Here is a 27,265-nt window from a genome sequence, read left to right on the forward strand (position 1 = left end):
TATTGTGAGTGTGTACTTACAAAAGTGCCTGGAAAACTGGAATACAAAATACTTTTTTTGTATTGGTGTTTGCTATTATTATCTTCACTTTGACTAGGTTTTTCTTTCCAGTTCTCTTCCATCGTATGACGTATATCATTAATGGACTTTTCCTGGCCACTGGATGAAGTCCAAACCCTACATTTGTAGTTCTCAGCCTAAGTGGCATGCTAGAGTAACCAGGGTGTTTTAAAACTCCTGAGACCACAGACCAACTACATCAGAATTTTTGAAGTGAGATCTACTTATCAGTATTTTAAAGAGATCACCAGGTAATTCCAGTGTTCAGCCAAGATCGAACACTCCTGCTTTACATTGTGGCTTTCAAGACCAATTGGAGTCCAGCCAAAAGACAGTCCAACCTGTCTTTATCACCACATGCCCTTGCCTTTCATTGTGGGCATTTCTTGGTAGCAGGCCTATCTGTTCAAGGTCCAGACTTCATAATCCAGGCCTAGATAATCTCCTGGCAGATCACACAAGGCTCAGACACTGAAGGGTTATCGCTTTGCCCTCCCTTCCATGGTGGTATGAGTGGGGACACAGGCATGAGCTTCTACCTTTGTCCCCTCCCCTGGACTCCATTCCCTTGTCTTAACTTGCATCTGTTCATGGCAAACTTTCCCAGGTAATTTTTCTGTCCTCCTCCTTATACTTCTACCAGATCTTCCATTTTTACTTCCCTTTTCCCAAGACTAAGAGCCCCCATTCCTTTCAAGACACATACTTTTAACCTATTTTCTTGATATCTAAACCTGCTGCTTGGCACAGTAGCTGGTTTCCAGTCGTGGGTCTGGAGAAACCTGGGCTTCCTTCAACAGTGGCCAACTCCATGCTCATTCCTACCTCTGTTCCTTTGTGTTACCATCTACCTAGAATATTTCTACCCCTTCCCCCTCCTCTGCCACTCTGAATCTGTCCAGCCTCCAGGCTCCAGTTCTTCCATGGTGACTACTCAGCATCTCCGGTGCACACTGATTTTCCTCCCCCACACTCCTGCTCACTTTGTCTATTCCACACAATTCTGCTTCCAATTATGTACAGGCCTCTAATGGAGAACCTAGGACACAGTAGAAATTCAAAACTGAAATCCCTTACCTGGAAAATCCCTTCACATCAGCACCAAGATTAGTATTTGAACAATTGGGGGTGGGAATCTTGGGGAGCCATCCTTAGAATTCTGCCAACCCTAAGAGTGCTGGGGCAGAAAGCCAGAGAACCCTTAAGGAAAGGTCCCTTAGATCCAGTATCCAGTGCCTTGCAGAACAAAAGGCATCTTTTGGGGTCATCTAGTCCAGCCCTCTTCTTTTTCTGATGAAAACACTAAAACCCAGAAAGGGGAAGAGAATTTATAGGTCATCTTCCATGCGCCTACCCTGGGCCAGATACTACACTAAATGCTTATGGGGGATACACCCATAAATAAGACTCAGCATCTGCCCTTAGCATTTCATTACCCATGCACCCAAAGTCCACAGAATTTACTTTTCCTTCAGACTATAGCCTGAACCCTGCAAAACTAAAAATTGAGTCTTCCTTTCTCATCAGTTAAATAAGGATAAACATATGATTTAAGTGAGATAATGTGTGTAAAGTGCTTAACAGAGGGCTTGTCACCTTGTAGGGATTACATCAATAAATGTCAGTGATGATTACAATGAACTGTACTCTGGTCCAAGTGGAAGAGGGGATTCTGTTAGGGACAGCCAGGCCTTCTTTCTCTTGACCTTTCTGGGTAGCGAGGAGCAATACTTGGGCTCTTGTCCTTCCTCCTTTTCTCTTATGAGAATTTTGAGGGTCTGAAGAGGTGCCTGGAACCCGGCATTTTCTGAAGAGAGAGGAAATAGATACAGAGAATAAAGAAAAAAATAACAAAAGTGTCATCATAGGGATATGCCCGTGGGAATTATCTATTGTTTGGAGAAACAACAAACATAGGTTGAGCACCAGCTGTGTACCCTGCCTTGAGGTTCTCACTAGAGGGCGAGACAACTTCAGTGGTCCCCATCCTGCTTCCATTCCAAGACCTGTCACAGGTCACACTCGTCCTTTGCCTCCCTCTCTTTGTTAAAGAACTGTTGCAGTATCTCCTCCCTCCAGGAAAGTTAGGTCTGTTTGGAGAAGAAAGGTGATTCTGTCATTGCTATAGTTGGGATGTGGTTTGTCCTCACCAAAACTATGTTGGAATTTGATTCTTAATGTGATGGTGTTGAGAGGCGGTGGGACCTGTTGAGATAATTAATTAGCTCATGGGGAATCAACCCTCATGAATGGATCAGTGTCTTTCTCAAGAGAGTGGCTTAGGTCTCCCAGGAGTGAGTGGGATTAGTTACCATGAGAGTGGGTTGTTACAAAGCAATGTCACTCTTGGTGTTTAGGCCTCTTTCCTGCACTGCTTGCTGTTCTCAAATGTGTGCCCACCATGTGATACCATTTGCCATATTATGACACAGCATGTGTCTTCATCAGATGTAGCCATCTGAGCATGGACTTTTTAGCCTCCAAACCCCTGAGCCAAAATAAACTTTATTTCCTTATGAAGTATCCAGTCTCAGGTATTTTGTTATAGCAACACAAAATAGACTAAGCCACATACTTACTAAAAAGTTCTTCTAGGAAACCCTGTCAGAGGAGGGGAAAGGGGGCTAAAATTGGGGTTTCATATTTTGGGATGTCAAAAATGAACGGAGTGACTTGGCTGTAGTTGAGAAAGGAGCATTGAAAAGAAGCTGGGAGAGCCTCAGAAAAACTAACTATAAAATGCCTCCCAAGCTAACTTCTGAGAGTTTAAAAACCTGCTTATTGTGTATTACTGGTGGTAGAAGTTTGAGGCACTGCAACATGCTGATAGGGGAGATACTTTGTCAAGAGCAAAGGAGAACTGGGCACTGTGGTACACACCTATTATCCCAACTGCTCAGGAGGCTAAGGCAGGAGAATTGCAAGTTTGAGGCCAGCCCCAGGAACTTAGTGAGACCTTGTCTCTATATAAAAAATAAAAAGGGCTATGGATATAGTTCAGTGGTAAAGCACCCCTGGGTTCAACCCCTGGTACTGAAAAAACAGTCAAGGAGAGTGTCCAGAGGTGTATTTCTTCTGCTAACACTTGGGGCAGGCATCTGCCAGTGACGAGCCAAGCCTTTTAGGCCACACCTGGTGACATCCTTAGGGAGGCAGTCTCTGGGTGGAAAGTGGGAGACCGGGAGGCAAAGAGGAATAGTGTGGTGGCAAACAGTTATAAACATTTTGATGCTATTTAAATTATAAAGAGCCCATAAGTCTTTACGAGTTGACCATTCTGTATTTCTTCCAAGCCAGTGGGGAGGTGGGTTGTGAAGCTCTGTGAGTCAAAAAGCTCTCTTGGGCCACCTTTTTGTATAGACAAAGAATGAAAATAAATGACACAAGATTTAGAATAATAGTAATTGGGGGCTGGGGATGTGGCTCAGTGGCAAAGCGCTTGCCTGGCATTGGGTTCCATTCTCAGCACCACATTAAAAAAATGAATAAACAAAATAAAGTTATTTATTTTGTAAAGTATAAAGTCCATCTATAACTAAAAAAATTAAAAATAATAGTAATTGTATGCGGTGCAAGAAACATGACTTTCATCCCTACTGATGGAGTGTAAGTTTGTTCAGTCTTTCTTTCTTTTTTTTTTTTTTATTGGTTGTTCACAACATTACAAAGCTCTTGACATATCATATTTCATACATTAGATTGAAGTGGGTTATGAACTCCCAATTTTACCCCAAATGCAGATTGCAGAATCACGTCAGTTACACATCCACAATTTTACATAATGCCCTATTAGTAACTGTTGTATTCTGCTACCTTTCCTATCCCCTACTATCCCCCCTCCCCTCCCCTCACATCTTCTCTCTCTACCCCATCTACTGTAATTCATTTCTCTCCTTGTTTATTTTCCCATTCCCCTCACAACCTCTTATATGTAATTTTGTATAGCAATGAGGGTCTCCCTTCAATTCCATGCAATTTCCCTTTTCTCTCTCTTTCCCTCCCATCTCATGTCTCTGTTTAAAGTTAATCTTTTCTTCCTGCTCTTCCTCCCTACTCTGTTCATAGTTGCTCTCATTATATCAAAGAAGACATTTGGTATTTGTTTTTTAGGGATTGGCTAGCTTCACTAAGCATAATCTGCTCTAGTGCCATCCATTTCCCTGCAAATTCTATGATTTTGTCATTTTTTATTGCTGCATAGTACTCCATTGTGTATAGATGCCACATTTTTTTTTATCCATTCATCTATTGAAGGGCATCTGGGTTGGTTCCACAGTCTAGCTATTATGAATTGTGCTGCTATGAACATCGATGTGGCAGTATCCCTGTAGCATGCTCTTTTAAGGTCTTCAGGGAATAGTCCGAGAAGGGCAATAGCAGGGTCAAATGGTGGTTCCATTCCCAGCTTTCCCAGGAATCTCCAAACTGCTTTCCAAATTGGCCGCACCAATTTGCAGTCCCACCAGCAATGTACAAGTGTACCCTTTTCTCCACATCCTCGCCAGCACTTGTTGTTGTTTGACTTCATAGTGGCTGCCAATCTTACTGGAGTGAGATGGTATCTTAGGGTGGTTTTGATTTGCATTTCTCTGACTGCTAGAGATGGTGAGCATTTTTTCATGTACTTGTTGATTGATTGTATATCCTCCTCTGAGAAGTGTCTGTTCAGGTCCTTGGCCCATTTGTTGATTGGGTTATTTGTTATCTTATTGTCTAATTTTTTGAGTTCTTTGTATACTCTGGATATTAGGGCTCTATCTGAAGTGTGAGGAGTAAAAATTTGTTCCCAGGATGTGGGCTCCCTATTTACCTCTCTTATTGTTTCTCTTGCTGAGAAAAAACTTTTTAGTTTAAGTAAGTCCCATTTGTTGATTCTTGTTATTAACTCTTGTGCTATGGGTGTCCTATTAAGGAATTTGGAGCCCGACCCCACAATCTGTAGATTGGAGCCAACTTTTTCTTCTATCAGACGCAGAGTCTCTGATTTGATATCAAGCTCCTTGATCCATTTTGAGTTAACTTTTGTGCATGGCGAGAGAAAGGGATTCAGTTTCATTTTGTTGCATATGGATTTCCAGTTTTCCCAACACCATTTGTTGAAGATGCTATCCTTCCTCCATTGCATGCTTTTAGCCCCTTTATCAAATATAAGATAGTTGTAGCTTTGTGGATTAGTCTCTGTGTCCTCTATTCTATACCATTGGTCCACCCGCCTGTTTTGGTACCAGTACCATGCTGTTTTTGTCACTATTGCTCTGTAATATAGTTTGAAATCTGGTATCGCTATACCGCCTGATTCACACTTCCTGCTTAGAATTGCTTTTGCTATTCTGGGTCTTTTATTTTTCCATATGAATTTCATGATTGCTTTATCTATTTCTACAAGAAATGCCGTTGGGATTTTGATTGGCATTGCATTAAATCTATAGAGAACTTTTGGTAATATCGCCATTTTGATGATGTTAGTTCTGCCTATCCATGAACAGGGTATATTTTTCCATCTTCTAAGATCTTCTTCTACTTCTCTCTTTAGGGTTCTGTAGTTTTCATTGTATAAATCTTTCACCTCTTTTGTTAGGTTGATTCCCAAGTATTTTTTTTTTTTTTGAGGATATTGTGAATGGAGTGTTTTTCCTCATTTCCGTTTCAGAAGTTTTGTCGCTGATATACAGAAATGCCTTTGATTTATGCGTGTTGATTTTATATCCTGCCACTTTGCTGAATTCGTTTATTAGTTCTAGTAGTTTCTTTGTAGACCCTTTTGGGTCTTCTAGGTATAGAATCATGTCATCTGCAAATAGTGATAATTTAAGTTCTTCTTTTCCTATTTTTATGCCTTTAATTTCTTTCCTCTGTCTAATTGCTCTGGCCAGTGTTTTGAGAACTATATTGAATAGAAGTGGTGATAGAGGGCATCCCTGTCTTGTTCCAGATTTTAGAGGGAATGACTTTAACTTTTGTCCATTCAGGATGATGCTAGCCTGAGGCTTAGCATAGATAGCTTTTATAATGTCAAGGTAAGTTCCTGTTATCCCTAGTTTTTCTAATGTTTTGAACATAAAGGGATGCTGTACTTTGTCGAATGCTTTCTCTGTGTCTATCGAGATGATCATATGGTTCTTATCTTTAAGTCTATTGATGTGGTGAATAACATTTATTGATTTCCGTATATTGAACCATCCTTGCATCCCAGGGATGAATCCTACTTGATCATGGTGCACAATTTTTTTGATGTGTTTTTGTATTCGATTCGCCAGAATTTTATTGAGGATTTTTGCATCTAGGTTCATTAGAGATATTGGTCTGTAGTTTTCTTTCTTTGAGGTGTCTTTGTCTGGTTTTGGAATCAGGGTGATGTTGGCCTCATAGAATGAATTTGGAAGATCTCCCTCTTTTTCTATTTCCTGAAATAACTTGAAAAGTATTGGTATTAATTCTTCTTTAAAGGTTTTGTAAAACTCCGCTGTATACCCATCCGGTCCTGGGCTTTTCTTGGTTGGTAGTCTTTTGATGGCTTCTTCAATTTCATCCATTGATATTGGTCTGTTCAAATTGTGTGTATCCTCCTGACTCAGTCTGGGCAAATCATATGACTTAAGAAATTTATCGATGTCTTCACTTATTGGAATATAGGTTTTCAAAATAATTTTTAATTGTCTTCTGTATTTCTGTAGCATCTGTTGTGATATTGCCTTTTTCATCCCGTATGTTAGTAATGTGAGTTCTCTCTCTTCTTCTCTTTGTTAGCATGGCTAAGGGTTTGTCGATCTTATTTATTTTTTCGAAGAACCAACTTTTAGTTTTGTTAATTTTTTCAATAGTTTCTTTTGTTTCAATTTCATTGATTTCCACTCTGATTTTAATTATTTCTTGCCTTCTGCTACATTTGCTGTTGGTTTGCTCTTCCTTTTCTAGGGCTTTGAGATAAAGAGTGAGCTCATTTATTTGTTGGTTTTTTCTTTTTTTGAGGAATGACCACCAGGCGATGAATTTCCCTCTTAAAACTGCTTTCATTGTGTCCCAGAGATTCCGATATGTTGTGTCTGTATTTTCATTTATCTCTAAGAACTTTTTTATTTCCTCCTTTATGTCTTCTGTAACCCATTGATCATTCAGTAACATATTGTTCATTTTCCATGTGATGTAGGATTTTTCCTTCCTTCTTTTATCATTGATTTCCAGTTTCATTCCATTATGATCAGATAAAATGCATGGTATTATCTCCACCCCTTTATATTTACTGAGGGTTGCCCTATGGCATAATATATGGTCTATTTTTGAGAAGGATCCATGTGCTGCTGAGAAAAAAGTATAGCTATTTGATGATGGTTGATATATTCTATATATGTCAGTTAAGTCTAGGTTATTGATTGTGGTATTGAGTTCTATAGTTTCTTTATTCATCTTTTGTTTGGAGGATCTGTCCAATGGTGAGAGAGGTGTGTTGAAGTCACCCATAATTATTGTGTTGTGGTCTATTTGATTCTTGAACTTGAGGAAAATTTGTTTTATGAATGTCGCAGCACCATTATTTGGTGCATAAGTATTGATAATTGTTATGTCTTGTTAGTGAATTGTTCCTTTTAATAGTATATAATGTCCTTCCTTATCCCTTTTGATTAACTTAGTCTTGAAGTCGATTTTATTCGATATGAGGATGGCCACCCCTGCTTGCTTACGAGGACTGTGTGCGTGGTATATTTTTCCCCATCCTTTCACCTTCAGCCTGTGTATGTCTTTTCCAATCAGATGTGTCTCCTGGAGGCAGCATATTGTTGGATTTGTTTTTTTTAATCCATGATACCAGCCTATGTCGCTTTATTGGAGAGTTTAAGCCATTAACATTCAGAGTTACTATTGATATGTGGTTTGTACTTTCAGCCATGTTTGATTATTTATCATTTTTTAAAAGAATGTAGTTTGTTTCTCCATGATTATCTTTCCTCTCACCCTCTGTCTTTACTGAGGCACTTCCCACTGATGGTTTTGGTTATTGTTTTTCATTTCTTCCTCGTGTAGTGTTTTGCTCAAAATGCTTTGCAATGCTGGTTTTCTGGCTGCAAATTCTTTTAACTTTTGTTTATCATGAAAGATTTTTATTTCGTTGTCATACCTGAAGCTTAATTTTGCTGGATACAGAATTCTTGGTTGGCATCCATTGTCTTTCAGTGTTTGAAATACATTGTTCCATGACCTTCTTGCTTTCAGCGTCTGTGATGAAAAATCTGTTGTTAACCTTATTGGTTTACCCCTGAATGTAATCTGTCTCCTTTCTCTTGTAGCTTTTAATGTTTTCTCTTTGTTCTGTATATCGGATATCTTCATAACAATGTGTCTTGGCGTTGGTCTACTGTGATTTTGTGTGCTCGGTGTCCTGTATGCATCTTCAATTTGTATATCTGTTTCCTTTTTTATTTCTGGAAAGTTTTCTGTAATTATTTCATTCAGCAGGTTACTCATTCCCTTGGTTTGAATCTCTGTACCTTCTTCTATCCTGATGACTCGTAAGTTTGGTTTTTTTATGTTATCCCATAACTCTTGGATGTTTTACTCGTGATTTTTTACCAGCCTTTCTGAGTTGGCTAGACTCTTTTCAAGATGATATATTTTGTCTTCATTATCTGACGTTCTGGCTTCTACTTGCTCCACTCTGTTAGTGATACTCTCAGTTGAGTTTTTAATTTGGTTTATCGTTTCCTTCATTTCTAGAATTATTGTTTGATTATTTTTTATAATCTCTATCTCCTGATACAGATGCTTAACTTCTTCTTTTATCCATTTATATAATTCATTCTCAATGTGTTCTTTCACTGCTTGAATTTGCTGTCTAGGGAATTACACACCTGTAGCCGCAGGTTTCAATGAAGTTATCTCCTCTGCCGCAGCGTGGTGACGTCAGTTCTCTGCCATGGTGGTATCTCTTGCAAATGGCGACAGTTCATTTCCCTTTGTCGGGTGACCAATGCAATGGGTGGGTCCTTACTGTCTCTCCCAAGCCCCGTTTCAAACCTGTGGCCACTACCTATGAAGGCTCTGTAGGCATTTAACTCCGTAGGATGAGAAGGGCTGACCAGTTGTTTCAGCCGGATGGATTAGTGCAGAGTCACAGCTGTTTGTCTGCGGGAAGCAGGCGAACGGGAGCTTGAATTCAGCCGATGCGGGCTCAGTGTGTGTTCTGAGAGGCCCAGACTGTTCGTCCCAGATCCACGTCAGTTCAGCATTGCCTCGTGATCCTCTTTAAATCCATCCACATAAGGACATTACATGGGAGACAGCAGATCAGTGGAGTAGGAATTAGAATTCCAGCATCTGAAGGACTGGAAAAATACTCGGCATCATTTCTCTTCTCCGGCTGGTAATGACTGACCAACTAGAACACCAGATGTCTCCCAGAGCAGCCTTGGGCAGGAATTGAATTGTTTCAAAACTTAATATAACTCAGCAAAGAATTTTCTTAGTGTTTTTTTAATTTTCATGGTACAAAGCACTATGACACCTCTGCCTTATCTGCTCTCTGTGGCTGATGACCCCTGAACTTCGGCTGGCTTCAGAGAGCTATGGCAGTGGCAGTTCGGCCGCTCAACCACTCATTTAGGGTCGGCCATGATCTGATTTCAGTTTTCCATTGTGTGGCCCTGTAACCAACTCTCCTTTGATAAGTCCTTCGAGTCCTCAGTGGGAATTGCTTTTAGGTTTGACTGCTTTGCTATAAGACAGTAATTCTTAGGTCTTGAGTTTATTCCTTAACTGTTTCTGCAAATTTTCCTTCCAATTCACTTCCAGTTCAAAGGAGGCTGCCCCCTTTGACTAAAGCAAAGTCTCATTGGTGGTTTCCTATGTGGTGATGAATTCATTGTTGCCACCATTTGCTCTTAAAATTCAGAATCATTTGGATCATTTCCATAATTGTTTTCTGTTCAGTAATCTGTTCTTCTGCGCACGTTCCAGACTTCTGTGTCTCCAAGGCAGAAACTTGAGAAGTACTTAAAAAATTTTCTGATCGGTCATCGCTAGCCAATAAAAAGCAGAAGGTTGGCACGTGGTTTTATTAGTTCGGGCAGGAGGAAGATGTTCCCACCAGATCCTTTCGCTTTTGCCAGGTTCAAACATGGCGGGCCACAGCCAGCCCTTCCAGAACACTCAACTCACTTTCCAGCCATCCCCTCCAGTCTTTGGCGCTCCTTTTTCACCTTCCGTCACACTCGGTAGCTCAGGGTGTTTAGAGAGTGACAGAGACCCTGCTTCACGCCCCCACGCAGAGAGCTTGTTCAGTCTTTCTTGCGGCATTTGAACAGTATCAAAAGTCTTAAAAATGCTCATAACACTTCGATCTAGCAATTCTACTTCTAAGAACATGTTCTAGGGAAATTGCTGGACAAGGGCACAAAGATCTATGCACAGTGACATTCATTATAGTTTTGTTCACCACAGTGAACAGCTAAAACAAGCAAAATATCCAGTAATTAGAGATTGGATAATAAATGGAGGTCACTTCATGGAATACCATGCACCTACTGTAAGGATGCTGCTGCTCTTTAATATTTATTGATATGAAAATATGGTTATAAATGAGAGCCTGAACTACAGAACAATATATTCATTAAAATCTTATTTTCATAGATAAAAAATAGATCTACATTTATTTCAGTTTTTTCTTTCATCCCAAACTGTTATTTCACCTATGTGGCTTCACACTGCAATGGGCACTGTGGAGGCCAGATGGCACACAGGTTATTGCCACAGAGTGGTTTTCAGTCCCATGTTGTGACGATCATAGGTAGCCTGTGCACATTACTTTGCATAGTATCTGGTACACAGTGGGTAAGTAGAGATGGAAAAAGTATTGCTTCCAGAAAGCCTCTTAAACTGTTAAAGAAAGCATTTTTTCTAGGATGGCCTGGCTGATATGTTAATTTATTGGGTGCTGGTGACCTCGAGTATGCTAAGTACTTGCCATACCACTGAGTTACACCCTAGCCTCTTGGCATGAATAGAACAGAAAGTCTGTCACAAAAAATTGGCATAGTTTGTTGACCAGAAAGCATGTAGCTGGTATCTCAATTTTGAAAAAAATAGTACATGCACCCATAAAAGACATCCGTAAAAATATAAGTTAAAAAATTTAACAGTGTTTGAATAATATTGGATCAACAGTGATTTTATGTCTTTTTTGGCTTTAACACACCCAATCTCGTGTGCATAGAATAGCCAGGTCTTCAAAACTTCTCTTCTCTTCCAAGTATTTTTTTTAAAGACTTTAATTACTGATATAAAGTAAAACAATTACTTGTTGGTTGGCTGAGAATTGCTAGAAATTAATAAATAGTTTGGAAATTATTTAGTAAATTCTAATTACTTAGCAAAAGTAATTAAAATATTTATAAGTGAACACCCATAAAATACCACCAAGCAAATACATTACTCAATAAATGGTTTAATTAGTATTTCATTACCAGAAATTAATCTCAGTAACCAAACATTACTACAAATTACATGTAGGATGGACAACTTATTTTACTGCTATTAATGATTTCAATTACTAAGTTTGTGCAAGCCTCATTCCTTCCTACTGCCTTCACCACCCCCCTGCACCCACTCAGGCAAGTTCTCCCACACACTGGGCCTGGATTAGGATGCTGGTGGCTGGTTTGACCCTTCCACATGTTGGGAATCCTCAGCATACAGATGAAGAATTTCCTGGTTGTTTTACTGAAATAAAGTCCCTGGAGACCTGTTAAATCAGCTGAAACCAGACTCCAGGGGATGGTGGGCTTCTTATCCTAGATATCGTCTTCTCTGGAGTCTTCTAACTCAGCTGCAAGATTTGGTTCCTTCCCCAGGTCCTTGCCAAGGCCTTTGTGGCACTGGCTTGGATTCCTCGTTCACCTCTCAGGTAGGATGGCAGAGCTGGGCTGGGCTGGGCTATTAAGTCATGCCGCTTAGAAAAGGAGTCCTTTCCCCTAGACTAAGGCAGTCACTCATCTGGATAGATTCAACTCCTACTTGTTCCTTGGTCAAGTTCTTTAAGAAAGAGACTCTGACATTTGAAATTTGCATGCAGAAGTCTCAGTGGGGAATGCTCTCAGGAGCTACCCCTGTACTGGGGTGACAGAAGCAGGACTGCAGAGGGAGAAGTTGAGCAAGCCCACAGGAAGCCCTGAAGCCGGAACGATTATACCAAAATGCCCTGGTTTGGGGGTGGGGCAGGCCTTTGTCATCTCAAATGCCCCAGTTGGGAGCTGCTGTGGGGAATAATGTGTCTCTCTTTGACTGAGGACAATTCCTGGAGAGGAACTTAGCTACCAACTGTTAACAGCTGACACTCCTTGCAGCTAGAGGAGCCAGTGTCTCAGCTCTGCAGGAAGAGTATGGGCAACGCACCGCAGCATGCCCTGAAGCCCCTTATTATTTATGGGCAAACTGAGCAACTGCACTTGAAGGCGCTTGTGGGGGTGGCCCGAGGGGTGTGGTTTCCTACTGGCATGGCATTAATGCCTGAGTTGTCTTAGTGTTCTCCTGGGGTTGGGGGAAACCTCACTTTTGGCATCAAGGTACATGCTTGCTTAGGTGCCACAGGACTTATAGACAATATGTTCTATGAGAGCACATCTCATTGTGTCCCCATAACTTAGCACATTTTGTGGCTCCATTAATATTTTGTGGTTGAATACATCATTGTAAAGACACACAATCACTTAAATGATGCACTTCTCAAAGGGAAATACAGAAAATCTGATCTAATCTGGGGAGTCAGGGAAAGCTTCCCAAAGAAGTGGCACTTGAGCTGAGACTCAAGGAATGGAAAAGATGAGCCAGGAAAGGTAGAAGGCTTGCTTCCCAAGTCAGGCCTGGACAGGCCTTCACCTTTGTCCCCTGTAAATATCTCCTTGGAGGAAACGAGAGAACCTGAGAAGTCACGCTCATTGAATTTCTCCTGTTATCTGTGGCTAAAGTGTATCTTCTGTCCTTATCACAGCCTTATCTTGTACAAGATTCGTGTGTCAGAGGGCTCATTTTCATCCATCCTTAGCAGGGGTGGCTGTAGGATGGCTTCATTTGCACCTGGGTATACTTTCTGGTGTGGGAGATACAGGTGAAGTGTCCTAGCTGGAGGTGGAGTGGGTCACCGGGGGTGTCTTGTATTTGGATGCCAGTTGTTGTGGGAAAAGTGGGGCTGGAAGCAACTGGGCTGCATCACGACTAAGCCTCCTGTTTCTCATCTGTCCTTACCTCTCCCCACCCCTTTGCCCCACCCACACTCACTACTGCCCACCACTCACCACTGTGCTCTGCTCATTTCTCCTCTGCACCTGTGTAGGTGGCCACCCTTTTCTCCAGGGCCGCCTCTCCACTCACCAAGTCCCTGCATGGAACCCTGTCCAGTAACCCCAGGTCATGCTGTTCTCAGCCCTTCCTGGATTTCTGCAGCCCTCAGCTACGGATACTTCAGGGCAGAGACTCAGTTTGTTTGGGTCTAACCATGCCTCGTCCAGAGCAAAGAGTTTGGAAAATGCTGGAAGGGCTATCAGGCCCTGAAAGAAGACCCCAGTAGGTCCTCTTCTGTCACCATGTCCTGGTTGTGCCAGGCCACGGGAACTGTCATGTGGGGGACACTGCCAGGTCTCACCAGGCGGGCAGACTGTGAGGGGCACTTCAGGCTTGGTTTCTACTGGTGGTGGCAGGGTTGGGAGGGAGAGAGGAGGATGGAAAGTTCACGTTTATTATGTCTGGGACTTTGCCTGCTTCGTCCTTAATCAGTCTATAGCTAATTAGCCGCCTCTTCCCAGGCTCAGCGGAGCATCATTAATCACCACAGGAAAAAGCTGACTGTGGTGCCTGCCAGCTCAGGGGAAATCCTGACTCCCTGGGTGGGCTCCTCTTGCCTGAGGTACTGGGAGGACCACAGGGGTTTCAGGGTGGTTGGGAAGGTGCACAGGGGCCGCTGAGAGAACTACCGGCAGAAGGGTGTGGCACCTTTGTGTCCCTCTTTGTTTCAACATTCCAATTTTGTTCCTGGTGAAAATGTGCCTAGACCCAAACAAGATAAAATCTCAGATTCCCTTGCAGCTAGGGAAGGCCATGTGACCCTGTTCAACCCAATGAGGCATAAGCTGAAATCTTCTGGAGGCACTAGGCAGTCTTTTCTTTTCCTATGAAGGACATCAGATGCTGCTGGTGCTGCCCCTTCTTGCCTTTTTTCCCCCCTTGAGTGAAGACTTGAATGCTGGAGCTGCAGCAGCCATTGGCCACTATGATAGAAAGACCAAAAGAATTACAGGAATATCACCCTGACATTGTAGAACTGGTAAATCAATGCCAGTATCCGTCCTACCTTTCTGTCACGTGAATAGAGTACACCTCTATTTGTTTAGGGCACTATTGGTTGGGTGTTCTGTTTTCTGCAACTGAACACATTTCTAAAATGGAGATGACTTAAGTGTGCCTGCAGAGATGCCCCGTGTACCGAGAGCAATCCAGGCACTCCCGGACATTGCCAACTACTGGGCACAAGTGACGCTATAGTGGTAATGATAAACCTAGTGTCACTGGCTCAGCTCCTCCTATCCACACAGAAGCTCCAGTTCTTCATCCTTTAAAGTCTCATTATCCAACGCCTTTTAAGCCACCTATGTCATTATGAAAGTATCTGGGTGTGACATTGATCTATCAATGGTGTTAAACTGTGTAATGGAGCACTTAGGCAAAACTAGGTTTTCTAGAAAATAAGTAACATCTCTCCTCTTATTATGCAGTTATGAGGTAAGTAGGCAAACACATTTGCTCTAGGAAAGAAAGGATCAACAAAAATATCCAAAGAAGGTTTTGATGTTTGGAGCTGGTTATGGAGGTAAAGATATTTGCATAGGGACTGGCAGCCTCCTGGGAGGACTGAACTCAAGACCCTGACTCACCCTTTCGTTTTGGGTTTAAGGTTAATGGGAGACTTTCTGTTAACTAAGTTGGTCCCCTCTGAGATCCTTTGATAGGAAAGGATAAAAGCACACCAGAGAAGAAACTCACCCTCAGGAATTAGGGAGTTAGATTTGGTGAACTGAGTTAATAGCCAACTTAGAAGTTTATTAGAGAGGCTGGTCCTCCCAGCCCTGTAGTTCTGGTTGTGCTTTGCTCTGTGTGTCCTTCTGTGTGGAACAGCAACTATGATTATGCAGGTGTTGAACTGTGTGGGACCAGTTTTCAACAGTTACCTGCTGTAGCAGCCAACAAGTAAGTCTGTTCAACCCTGAGTCCATCTGGCTTTTAAGAAATGGAACAGGTCCTGATGCACCAAGTAAGTATCTCTGGTTCCAGGACAGTTTGGAGAATGGTGAGTTAGAGAGGTAATATTGCACAGTAGATAAGAGAACAAACTCTGCAGTCAGACTGCTTGGGTTCAAGTTCCCACTGCTACTTACAGTAATGTACAGGTCTGGCCTGTGGGTATGCAGACCTGTGTAGTCTCACAGGGCCCCCTCCTTAAATAGGCTTTATGCTTGGCTTGATGTTTGGTGTCTTGAAAGTCTTAATATGTTTTGAACAAGGTCCTCATGTTTTAATTTTATACTGGGCCCTGCAAATTATGCAGCCAAGTCTGCTTAGGCAAATGATTTTGAAGACTGGAGGCTATACCTCTGTTTCCCTGTCTGTAAAATGGGTAAAAAATATTACCTGTTTCAGAGAGTTGTTGTATTATATACATTAAATACATTAGAACAGGATTGGGCACATAGCTAGCTCCATGTATGTGTTAGCTGTTGCTATCATGTTTATCAATGGAGGCAGCTGAGGACTCCAGCAATTAATCTGTAAAACACAGAGAGGTGACTGCATCCCTGTTTCCAGCTAGTGAGGCTGATCAGATCAAGCACACAGGGAACAAGGCAAGGAGTGGGGAATGTGACCCCTCGACTTACTTCTCACACCAGATGAGACGCCTCATTAATCCCACATCCATCTGGGCCCACAGAGCTGACAAAGAGGGGAACACTGAGACCAGAGCAGTATGGAGTCAAGGCTAACCTTCTGCCTGAGGGCCTGGCAGCAGAAGTCAGGCATGGCTCAGAGGAGCAGGCTAGAGCCCTCCTGGACACAGCTTGAGTCCTCCCAAGGAGCCAGGCCCAGGCCAAGCTGTCCTCAGATTCAGGCCTCCTCTCCTCCCCCTGGAGATGGCATAACAGTCAGGGAAGGGGAGCCTAACGCCAGCCTTCCTTCCAGCCTCCACTCTTGCCTTGAAGCTGTCTTGCATCAAAGACCTAGATCAGAGGGAAGGGTGTAGTGGAGAATGCTTTCATATGAGAAGTATTCTCAAAAACTTATAATCATTGACATATAACATACAAGCAAAAAGGAGTAGGATCTTAAGTGTCCATTTTAAAAATCCTACTGAAACAAACACATTCAGTTCAGACATATAGTGTCCTCAGCACTCTGAAATCTCCCTCCAAGTTATTCCTCCCTCCCAATTCAACCACTGTCTTGCATATTATTTTTAAAAAAACATTAGATTTCACTTTTCCTAATTTTTATTTAAAAATTCCAAATCTGTATAGTAAATTGGAAGAACAGAATAGGAATACCCACATGTTCACTTAACATACCAGTTATTAACATTGGCTGCAAATTCTCTGTTGTCTTTCTTCCTGTCTCTCTCCTTTTCTCTCTGTTGTCTCCCTATCCCTACACATGCAATTTTCTGAACCATTTGAGAGTTGTTTATAGACAGCATGACCCTTTGCCTCTCTTTCTCTCTCTCTTTATGGTGCTGGGGATTTAATCCAGGGCTTCAAGAATTTTAGCCCCAGCAACACTTTTATCTCTGAGTGTTTCAGCATATATCTCTTAAGAATGAGGGCATTTATACAGTGCAATTATCACACTCAAGAAATTTAACATTGCAGGGCTGGGGTTGTGGCTCAGTGGTATTATGCTTGCCTTGCATGCATGGGGCACTGGGTTCGATCCTCAGCACCACATAAATAAATAAAATAAAGGTATTGTGTCCTAAAAAAATTTTAATAAAAGAAATTTAATATTGCTACAGTGTTGTATAAGTTAAGATTCATATCTTGATTATTTCAATAATGTTCTTTATGGATATATATTTTTAAAATCAATAACCCAAACTTGAAGAATATTTTGAATTTAGTTGTATATCTCTTTCATGTTTTAAAATCTAGAAAAGTGGACTGGGGAATGTGGCTCAAGCGATAGCACGCTCGCCTGGCATGCGCAGGGCACTGGGTTCGATCCTCAGCACCACATAAAAATAAAATAAAGATGTTGTGTCCACTGAAAACTAAAAAATATATATTAAAAAATTCTCTCTCTCCCTCTCTTTAAAAAAAATCTAGATAAGTTTCTTACATTTGCTTTTTATGATATTGACACATACACTTTTTTTTTCAGTGCTAGGGATCAAACTCAGGGCCTCACACATGCTAGGCAAGCACTGTACCACTGAGTTATAGCCCTAGCCTGAGACTGATGTTTTCAAAGAGTACCAGTATGTTTGTATTATGGATTTGTAGTTCAGAATTTGTCTCATTATTTGCTCATGATTGGACTTAGTTTAAACATACTTGTCAGGTACACTATATGAGTTTTATTATTAAGATATATTTATTATTTCTAATTAATTTATTTATTAATAGTAATTGCAATTTATTGAGCATCCATCATGTGATGTGAGTATTATTGTGCCCATTCTACAAATGAGGTAACTGAGGCAGAGAGTGGCTAAGTATTTCCCAAGGTCATTTGGTCAGATGAGATGCATTAGGATTAGCTCTTGCTGCAGTGCCATACTCATGACCTCTATAACCAACCACCGGTGATGACAGGGAAGAGAAGGAGGCTGTGCCCAGGAGGGCAGGGACTGCATATGTTCTCTGTTGAAGTCCATGATTCTCTAAGGCCAAGCCCAGAGCAAGGGTCCATAATTGCTTATTGAATAAATGAATGAATGATTGTTCTGTGGACAAAGATCAACATGGAATCCATAGTGTAGTGTCATCAGAATCACCGAGAAAGATTGTCAGAAATATATATCTATGGACCCCACTGTGATCCACTGAATTTACAACTCTATTGGTAGGACCTGAGGATCTGTATTAATCAGGTTTTCCTAATAATTGTGACAGAGACAAAATTAAGTGAGAAAAGCAAGTTTAGAAACAGTATGTACTGCCTAATTTCATATATCTCTTTCTCTGTGTGTCAAGGTGATGAGGTTAGATATGGATTTACAGTTTCAAGAAGGATGCTAGGAAACTGTTACCATGCCTGCCTCTGAGGAGTGGGTCCGGGGCCTGGAGGGTGGAAGGAGGACTTTACCTTCTACATTATGCATTATCAGAAATGACACAGGGTTGAATTAATGTGTTCTTATTGTAAAAAATTAACACCATAGATAAGTAAGACCATTATATAATTTATCACTGAAACAGAACACTTTTGAGAGTGAAAAGCAAGCACTATTATTAGTCACACCTGCAACAGGGAAAACAGAGGCCTCTTGGGCAAACCTGGACAGGTGGTCACCCCGTGAAAACCAGAGTCCCCTTTGATCCTTCCATCTGGTTATGTCTACCCCCAACCAGAGGTAACTGCTGTGATCAGTTTCATGTGTATTTTTCAGATCTCATAAGTACAATATGTAGCCCTTGAAAGCTCTTTGTTTGGAGATATCTCTTTTTTCCATAAGTAATATCATGCATGCAAGTTGTGTTTTCTTCACGCGACAGTATATTTTGGAGACTTAGCCATGTCAAGCCTGCATGGACCTATTTTCATTAACAGCTGTATAGATAGCATTCTGCATGTGAATAGACCCTCTTGTTTTTCCTTGTGGATGGAATTTCACCTTGTTTCCTAGTATTTGTAATTAATAACAAGGCTAATGATCATGATGTCCATATGTTCCAACAGTGGAACAACCTAGCACCCATCAGAAGTCCATCTAATGTTAAAACACTACCAAGAGGTAATATTTTAAGGAACAACTGAATTTATGAGCATGTTTCCTCACCAGCCTTGAGGTTCTTCAATTTTCCTGTCCAGAGAGGGTACAGGGCAGGGGGTCCAGAAGTGGGGCTTTCCCCAGCTTCACCATCAGATCTTCAGAACATCTTTGGCCACTCCAGATCTTTCCTGCATCTGAGGTTTGACAGCTGCCAGAACCTCCATTCTTGATGTTCTTCCTCTTTTCTGCAATTTATGAGATTTTAAAAAATTCATCCCAGGTGACAGTTGGATGTGGTGGAAAGAGCTTAGGTTTTGGAACTAGACAGATTAAGTTTAACTCCCAGTTCTAACACCAACTGGCTACATGACCATGAGTAAATTGCTTTACCTTTCTGGAAGTTTAGTTCTTCATTTGTAGAATAGGGAAAATATTATCCATCTCACAACTGTGAGCACTTAGGTGGGTTGACAGAGCTGGTAATGGACATGCCTTTTGCTGCCACAAAGTGAGCCCTCCATAAGTGTTCATCTTTCTCTTGTCTTACTATTGCTTTATGTGTATTGGTGGCACTACAAAACCAGGAAGCTCCCTATGGGTGCTCCTACAGGCAAAGGTTATGTCCTTTTCCTCTTTGGCACCATCTCTACCCCTAAGTCCTAGGACAGGATTGGTAAACATTTTGGGACCCAGGAAGGAGGCAGGAATACAAGGAGGCTGCTCCAGGGCTGGGTTCATCTTTATCCAGGGTCCTGGGGGCTACCTAGAAAAGGACAGGGAAACAAGCCCTGCTTTTGGACAGATCCCTCCCTCATGGGAGTTTTTGATCTGATAGGAGCAATCGTTCCTAACCCAGGGGTCTCCAGTCTTTGCCGCCAGGGCATCTCCTAGTCCCATGGAGGGACTGGTCAGTAGCCTCTGAAGTGTCTAGCCTGATGAGGGAGACCTCATACTTACTCCTGGGAAGTTTCCAGACTGATGGAAGAGGCACACTCTCACCTGGGAAGCCTTCCCAAGTTTTAGTGCAGATTTCACTTAGCAGGACCCTCATTTCCTTACCTATGTGTGCATGTTGCTCTCTCCACTGGACTGTGAGCTTTGTGAGGGCCGATGTGATATCTCACCTTTGGGATCTCTGGTCCCAGATTGTTGCTGGGCATCCTGGAGGATGTGTGTAGATTGGGCACATTCTCAAGGCTCCTCTTTTATAGGAAGAATCAGAGTCCTCTGCTACTCAAGAGCACAGAAAGAGCAATTTAGAGAGCGAGGGTGACCATCAGAGGCCCAGGAGGAGGGGCTGGTGGGGGGGTCACCTGGGTCCAGGGCAGAAGGCCTGCTCGGGCACCTGGCCTTGCCTGTCCTCCCACATCCCCTTGCATCCCCTTCTGGAAGGTTCTGCAGCTCCTTGAGTCTCAGAGGAGCACCCACATGTCCTCTTCCAGTGAGGACCATGTGCTGAGAGGCCACCTCTGTCAGCCTCAGAGGTGAGAAGACTTGTCAGACCCTGAGCTGACGGGCAAGTCAAAACTGCTGGTTAAATGGCTTTAAAGTAGTGGCCATTTATAAGTTAATGAAAGAGAAAATAGGCACATTATACATACAGATTTGTCCTTAATGAGGGGAAAAGGCATTGTTTACTGATGTTCAGTTCTAATTATCCATGCACCCGGCTAGCTGCTTTCCAGCAGTGCTGTGCGCCCTGCGCTCCCATCTTCCACCAGCTCCTTTAACCCCTTCTGTGCCGCTTGGACCCGGCCCACCCCACTACCCCCAAGCATCAGGTGCCAGGGCTGTCTGAGTGGCCCCTTCCTGACTAAGTCTGTGGGGACTTTGACCCTGGCAGACAGACCTAGCAGCAGCTTGTGTCTTCTGTTCTCCTCAGTGGGGTGTCCAGGTGGAGGGCGATGTTGCCAGGACCCTCCCGGCAGCCACCCTTGGAGGGAGGCAGAGCTCCGCTTGGCTGCTCTTTGAGGGCGGGAGGGGCTGCAGGGTAGAGGAGGACCCAATGGGCGAGGCAGATGGAGGTGGGGACGGCAAGCTGAGACTTCCCTGGAGGGAAGTACTCAGGAATACCACCCACAGTCCCATTCTTTATGGTTTCTCTGAAGCCATCAGGAAGGAAGGTGGCTCCACTGGGACAGGCCAGCAGCACAGGACATCGAAGTGGACACCTCACTGGAACCATTGCAGAGAATACCCTGTCCGTTCTCAATTCAGCATCTGCACACATGAGGTCACCCTGGCACAAACAGATAACCCTTCACCCAGATCCCAGCCTTTGGCCCAGCCTGCTAGATGCTGCTTGTCCTCAGCAGGAATAAACCAGCTACAGAGAGGAGAGTGGAACATCATGACCACCTGCCAAAGTGTGGGGTTCCCAGGGTCTGCTGGGCTTGGGAAACCAGTAAAAAATATTCTTATTTAATCTGCACAAGCATCCTGCAAGAAGGATGTTGTTATCCCCTTGGGAGGCCCACAGAGATGGCCTGATTCATCCACTGAAGGGTTGGGGGAGATGGCCACCCCAAGCCCTAATCATCCGGGGGCACTTTGAGATGTCTTTTTTTTTTTTTTTTGAATTGTTTTCTGGCAGTACTGGGGATTGGACCCAGGGCTGCTCTACCACTGAACTACATCCCCAACCATTTTTATTTTATTTTGAGATAGAGCCCTGCTAAGTTGCTCTGGCTGGCCTTCAACTTGTGATCCTCCTGTTTCAGCCTCTCAAGTTGCTGGGATTATAAGTGTGCCACTGTGTCTAGCCCAAGCTGTCTTTAAGAGGCTATAAGAACTTGGCTTTCCCTTGAACTCTGTGGATGAGTCATGGGCAGCATTTCTAACTAGCAAGGTGCACAATGCATCCTCCGCTCTGCCCTAGGAACCTTGGGGTATCGTGGCTGGGGCTGTAACGGGTGGCAGACCACCACCTCTACAACCAGTAGGAAAGAGACCATGACATGATCTCACAGCACTGTTTTAGGGGTCTGGATGATTAAAAAGGCATTTGGATGACTTTATATCAATTCATTTGAATAAACAAAATACACAAAAATACAGAAGTCCTAGAAAAACACAAGTGATCAAAACTGACAAAGGAACAGAAAGCCTGAATAATCCCATAACCATTAACATGAATCATTAATTAAAGATCTTCTCTTAGCTGGGCTCAGTGGTGCATGCCTGTAATCCCAGTGACTTGGGAGGCTGAGGTAGGAAGATTGAAATTTGAGACTAGCCTGAGCAACTTAGGGAGGCTTTAAGCAACTTAGAGAGAGCCTCAAAGTAAAAATAAAAAATAAAAGAGGGCTGGGGATGTGGCTCAGTGGATAAATCACCCCTGGGTTCAAACCCTGATACAATCAATCAATCAATCAATCAATCAATCAATCAAGATCTCCCCTTAGAGAAAAGTCCAGGCTCCAGCGCAGCCCTTCTTTTGGCAGTCATTGGACAATTGTTGCTGTTAATAAAGCTGAAACTCCCATCTGCTGTCACCTCCTGAAGCCTCTTTTCTACACACTCAAACCTTGAGATAAGACCAGTTCTTCTTCCCATCTTTATCTCAGAAGATGTGTTCTGTATCACCTTTCTCACCAACACTTCCTCTTTATTGCAAGTTTGAACTGGTAGCCAAAGGACCTTTTACGAACATATCTATTAAGAGTCTTTGTGTCAAGCAAGCAACCTATATTCTTATTTAATCTGCACAAGCATCCTGCAAGAAGGATGTTGTTATCCCCTTGGGAGGCCCACAGAGATGGCCTGATTCATTCAAGTCACAAGATAGTGAGAGGATATAGAAAGATGGAACCCGGGGCACCACCTAATGCTGAAGCCTTCCCTTTCCCTCTGAGGCATGTTGCCACCCCAGGGCAATCCCACTCCATCCTCAGGGGTAGAAAGGTCATGACTGAGTCCACACTCCATACCCATCTCCATCTTTCACCATCTAGGCCAGAGTTTTAGACCTCTCCACCCTGATCACAATGCTTGGGAATTTCTCTAATTGGTCTGTGACCCTCTTACATGGCAGCCCTGAGAGCTGAACCTGCCAATGAAAGCTATGGTTGGCTATTCTGGTTATGTAGTATTAAGTTAAACATTACCTCAAACTTAATGGTATAAACAACCACTTATGTTTTATACTCTGTGGCCCACTGTGAGATGAAGGGGGACTTGAACTTCCTGTATTGTGAAGGGGGACTTGAATTTCCTGTATTGTGTTGCTGAGAGTTTAGAAATTCCAATAGGGCGCATTGGAGGTGCTTTACCCCTGTTCCATGATGCTTGGGCCTCTGCTGGAAGGTTCCAAAGCAGAAGTTGGCTCAACCTCTAGGGGCTGGAATCATTTGAATCATCTGATGCATCTTGTATGCATCTGGTGGTTTGTACAGGCTGTTGGGTGGGCCTTGTGACCAGAATATCAGTATGTGGCCTTTCCATGTAGCTTTGGCTTCCTCACAATATGGCTGCTGGGGAAGCAAGCCAGGTGAAAGCTGTGTTACTTTGTATACTTAGCTTTGTTGGTTATGTAGCATCACATTTACTACATTTCACTACAATTTCAAGGGAAAAGGAAATAGACTCTACTTCTTGATGAGGGAGTGTCAAGGTTCTAGAAAATCAGGGAAGACTGGAAATGTTACTGTGGTCCCTTTTAAAAATATGGTGTGCGAGCATTAATCCATCCGGCTGAAACAACTGGTCAGCCCTTCTCATCCTACGAAGGTAAATGCCTACCGAGCCTTCATAAGTAGTGGCCACAGGTTTGAAACGGGGCTTGGGAGAGACAGTAAGGACCCACCCGTTGCATTGGTCGCCCGGCAAAGGGAAACGAACTGTCGCCATTTGCAAGAGACACCACTATGGCAGAGAAATGACGTCATCAGACTGCTGCGGAGGAGATAACTTAATTGAAACCTGCAGCTACAGGTGTGTGATCCCCTAGCCTTCCCTCTCCACACATCGGGGAAACCTTAAGGGCCCCTCCCAGCTCTCCCGTAAGGGCCCCTCCCAGCTCTCCCGTGAGTGCTACAGCCAGCCCGAGGGAATCAGAGGTGGTGCGGGACCCGCGGCGCGGAACTACCGCTCCCACCAGGGCTGACTGCTGAGGTCTCTTGCACCAGCTACTGGGAAGTGGATACAGAAGGGCAAGTAAAATCTGCTGAGGATTCTCAGCCCCAAGCTCTACAAACTTAGGGTTTGAGGGAATGGCAAACTGGAAGAGTGTGCCCAGTCGTTCATGAAAACAGGGCTCCCGGGAGCAGCAGACCTGGCTTGTAGCCAGTATTGTGGTGAGAGGGGCCTGGCTAGAGAAAAAGTGGGAAGTGACTAGACACAAGAGGAGGCCCTAGACACTCAGGACTGGAGACTCGCCCAGTCTGGGAGGAGCTGCTGCACAGTGATTGGTTCCCGCGTAGTGACAGGAGAAACTTGACCTGGTGGGCACAGCGCTACCTACTGGAAGAGAAGTTAATCAAACTCTAAGACGGCATTTATTAGTTTTTTTTTTTCTTTTTCTTTTCTCTTTTTTTTGATTTGGGTTTTTCTTTCATTTTCATTTTTCTTTCTTGTTGTTTTATTAATTTTTTTTTACAAAATGTTTTTTAATTTTTTTCTACTAATTTTAATTTTAATTTTTTAAATTATTATTATTATTATTATTATTTTAATTTTTTTCTTTTTTTAGTTCCTATTTTTTTCTTCTTTAGTCTTTTCATTTTTCTTATCCCCCTTTCCTTGAATTCTACCTGCCTACTCTCATTCTCTTTAGTGACTTCTTCCTTTCCCTTCAAATACCTTTCCTCCCAAGCATCAAATTAATTTATAGGAGTAAACAGTAACGCAGCAGTCAAACAGAACAAGAAGTAACATGAGCAGCTTCAAAAAACAAGGAAGAAAAGGAGTACAAACAATGCAGGACAGCCTAAATATTCAGGATGACCTAGAGTCATCAGAAAAATGGTCATATAAAGAACTCAAGGAACACCTTAGACAGATGGAATGGAACCTTAAAGAGGATACAAGACAGCAAATTCAAGCAGCGAAAGAACACATTGAGAATGAATTTCATAAACAGATAAAAGAAGAAGTTAAGCATCTTTATCAGGAGATAGAGATTATAAAAAATAATCAAACAATAATTCTAGAAATGAAGGAAACGATAAACCAAATTAAAAACTCAATTGAGAGTATCACTAACAGAGTGGAGCAAGTAGAAGCCAGAACGTCAGATAATGAAGACAAAATATAGCATCTTGAAAAGAGTCTAGCCAACTCAGAAAGGCTGGTAAAAAATCATGAGAAAAACATCCAAGAGTTATGGGATAACATAAAAAAACCAAACTTACGAGTCATTGGGATAGAAGAAGGTACAGAGATTCAAACCAAGGGAATGAGTAACCTGCTGAATGAAATAATTACAGAAAACTTTCCAGAAATAAAAAAGGAAACAGATATACAAATTGAAGATGCATACAGGACACCGAGCACACAAAATCACAGTAGACCAACGCCAAGACACATTGTTATGAAGATATCCAATATACAGAACAAAGAGAAAATATTAAAAGCTACAAGAGAAAGGAGACAGATTACATTCAGGGGTAAACCAATAAGGTTAACAACGGATTTTTCATCACAGACACTGAAAGCAAGAAGGTCATGGAACAATGTATTTCAAACACTGAAAGACAATGGATGCCGACCAAGAATTCTGTATCCAGCAAAATTAAGCTTCAGGTATGACAACGAAATAAAAATCTTTCATGATAAACAAAAGTTAAAAGAATTTGCAGCCAGAAAACCAGCATTGCAAAGCATTTTGAGCAAAACACTACACGAGGAAGAAATGAAAAACAATAACCAAAACCATCAGTGGGAAGTGCCTCAGTAAAGACAGAGGGCGAGGGGAAAGACAATCATGGAGAAACAAACTAAAATTTTTTTGAAAAAAGGATAAACAATCAAACATGGATGGAAGTTCAAACCATATATCAATAGTAACTCTGAATGTTAATGGCTTAAACTCTCCAATAAAGCGACATAGGCTGGTATCATGGATTAAAAAACAAATCCAACAATATGCTGCCTCCAGGAGACACATCTGATTGGAAAAGACATACACAGGCTGAAGGTGAAAGGATGGGAAAAAATATACCACGCACACGGTCCTCGTAAGCAAGCAGGGGTGGCCATCCTCATATCGAATAAAATCGACTTCAAGACTAAGTTAATCAAAAGGGATAAAGAAGGTCATTATTTACTGTTAAAAGGAACCATTCACCAACAAGACATAACAATTATCAATATTTACGCACCAAATAATGGTGCTGCGACATTCATAAAACAAATTCTCCTCAAGTTCAAGAATCAAATAGACCACAACACAATAATTATGGGAGACTTCAACACACCTCTCTCACCATTGGACAGATCCTCCAAACAAAAGTTGAATAAAGAAACTATAGAACTCAATACCACAATCAATAACCTAGACTTAATTGACTTATATAGAATATATCAACCATCATCAAATAGCTATACTTTTTTCTCAGCAGCACATGGATCCTTCTCAAAAATAGACCATATATTATGCCATAAGGCAACCCTCAGTAAATATAAAGGGGTGGAGATAATACCATGCATTTTATCTGATCATAATGGAATGAAACTGGAAATCAATGATAAAAGAAGGAAGGAAAAATCCTATATCACATGGAAAATGAACAATATGTTACTGAATGATCAGTGGGTTACAGAAGACATAAAGGAGGAAATAAAAAAGTTCTTAGAGATAAATGAAAATACAGACACAACATATCGGAATCTATGGGACACAATGAAAGCAGTTTTAAGAGGGAAACTACAGAACCCTAAAGAGAGAAGTAGAAGAAGATCTTAGAAGATGGAAAAATATACCCTGTTCATGGATAGGCAGAACTAACATCATCAAAATGGCGATATTACCAAAAGTTCTCTATAGATTTAATGCAATGCCAATCAAAATCCCAACGGCATTTCTTGTAGAAATAGATAAAGCAATCATGAAATTCATATGGAAAAATAAAAGACCCAGAATAGCAAAAGCAATTCTAAGCAGGAAGTGTGAATCAGGCGGTATAGCGATACCAGATTTCAAACTATATTACAGAGCAATAGTGACAAAAACAGCATGGTACTGGTACCAAAACAGGCGGGTGGACCAATGGTATAGAATAGAGGACACAGAGACTAATCCACAAAGTT

At 42.2% G+C, this 27,265-nt stretch overlaps 2 long non-coding RNA genes across 2 annotated transcripts in view; one reads left to right on the plus strand and one right to left on the minus strand.

Moving 5' to 3' along the window:
* The window catches only part of LOC308634686, a 168,851-nt gene that overhangs the window by 85,512 nt on the left and 56,074 nt on the right, over nucleotides 1-27,265 (plus strand). The window lies entirely within an intron of this gene.
* Nucleotides 1,045-27,265, minus strand: part of LOC308634687 — a 32,228-nt gene continuing 6,007 nt past the window's right edge. The window contains exons 2-5 of the long non-coding RNA XR_014019063.1: nucleotides 23,290-23,490; nucleotides 20,143-20,248; nucleotides 19,085-19,263; nucleotides 1,045-1,867 (exon numbers count right to left, since the gene is read on the minus strand). This is a non-coding gene — a long non-coding RNA (uncharacterized lncRNA). The remainder of the gene's footprint in view (nucleotides 1,868-19,084; nucleotides 19,264-20,142; nucleotides 20,249-23,289; nucleotides 23,491-27,265) is intronic.

This window comes from Spermophilus citellus (genome assembly GCF_964194105.1).
Source record: "Spermophilus citellus genome assembly, chromosome: 15".
NCBI classification, from domain to species: Eukaryota; Metazoa; Chordata; class Mammalia; order Rodentia; family Sciuridae; genus Spermophilus; species Spermophilus citellus.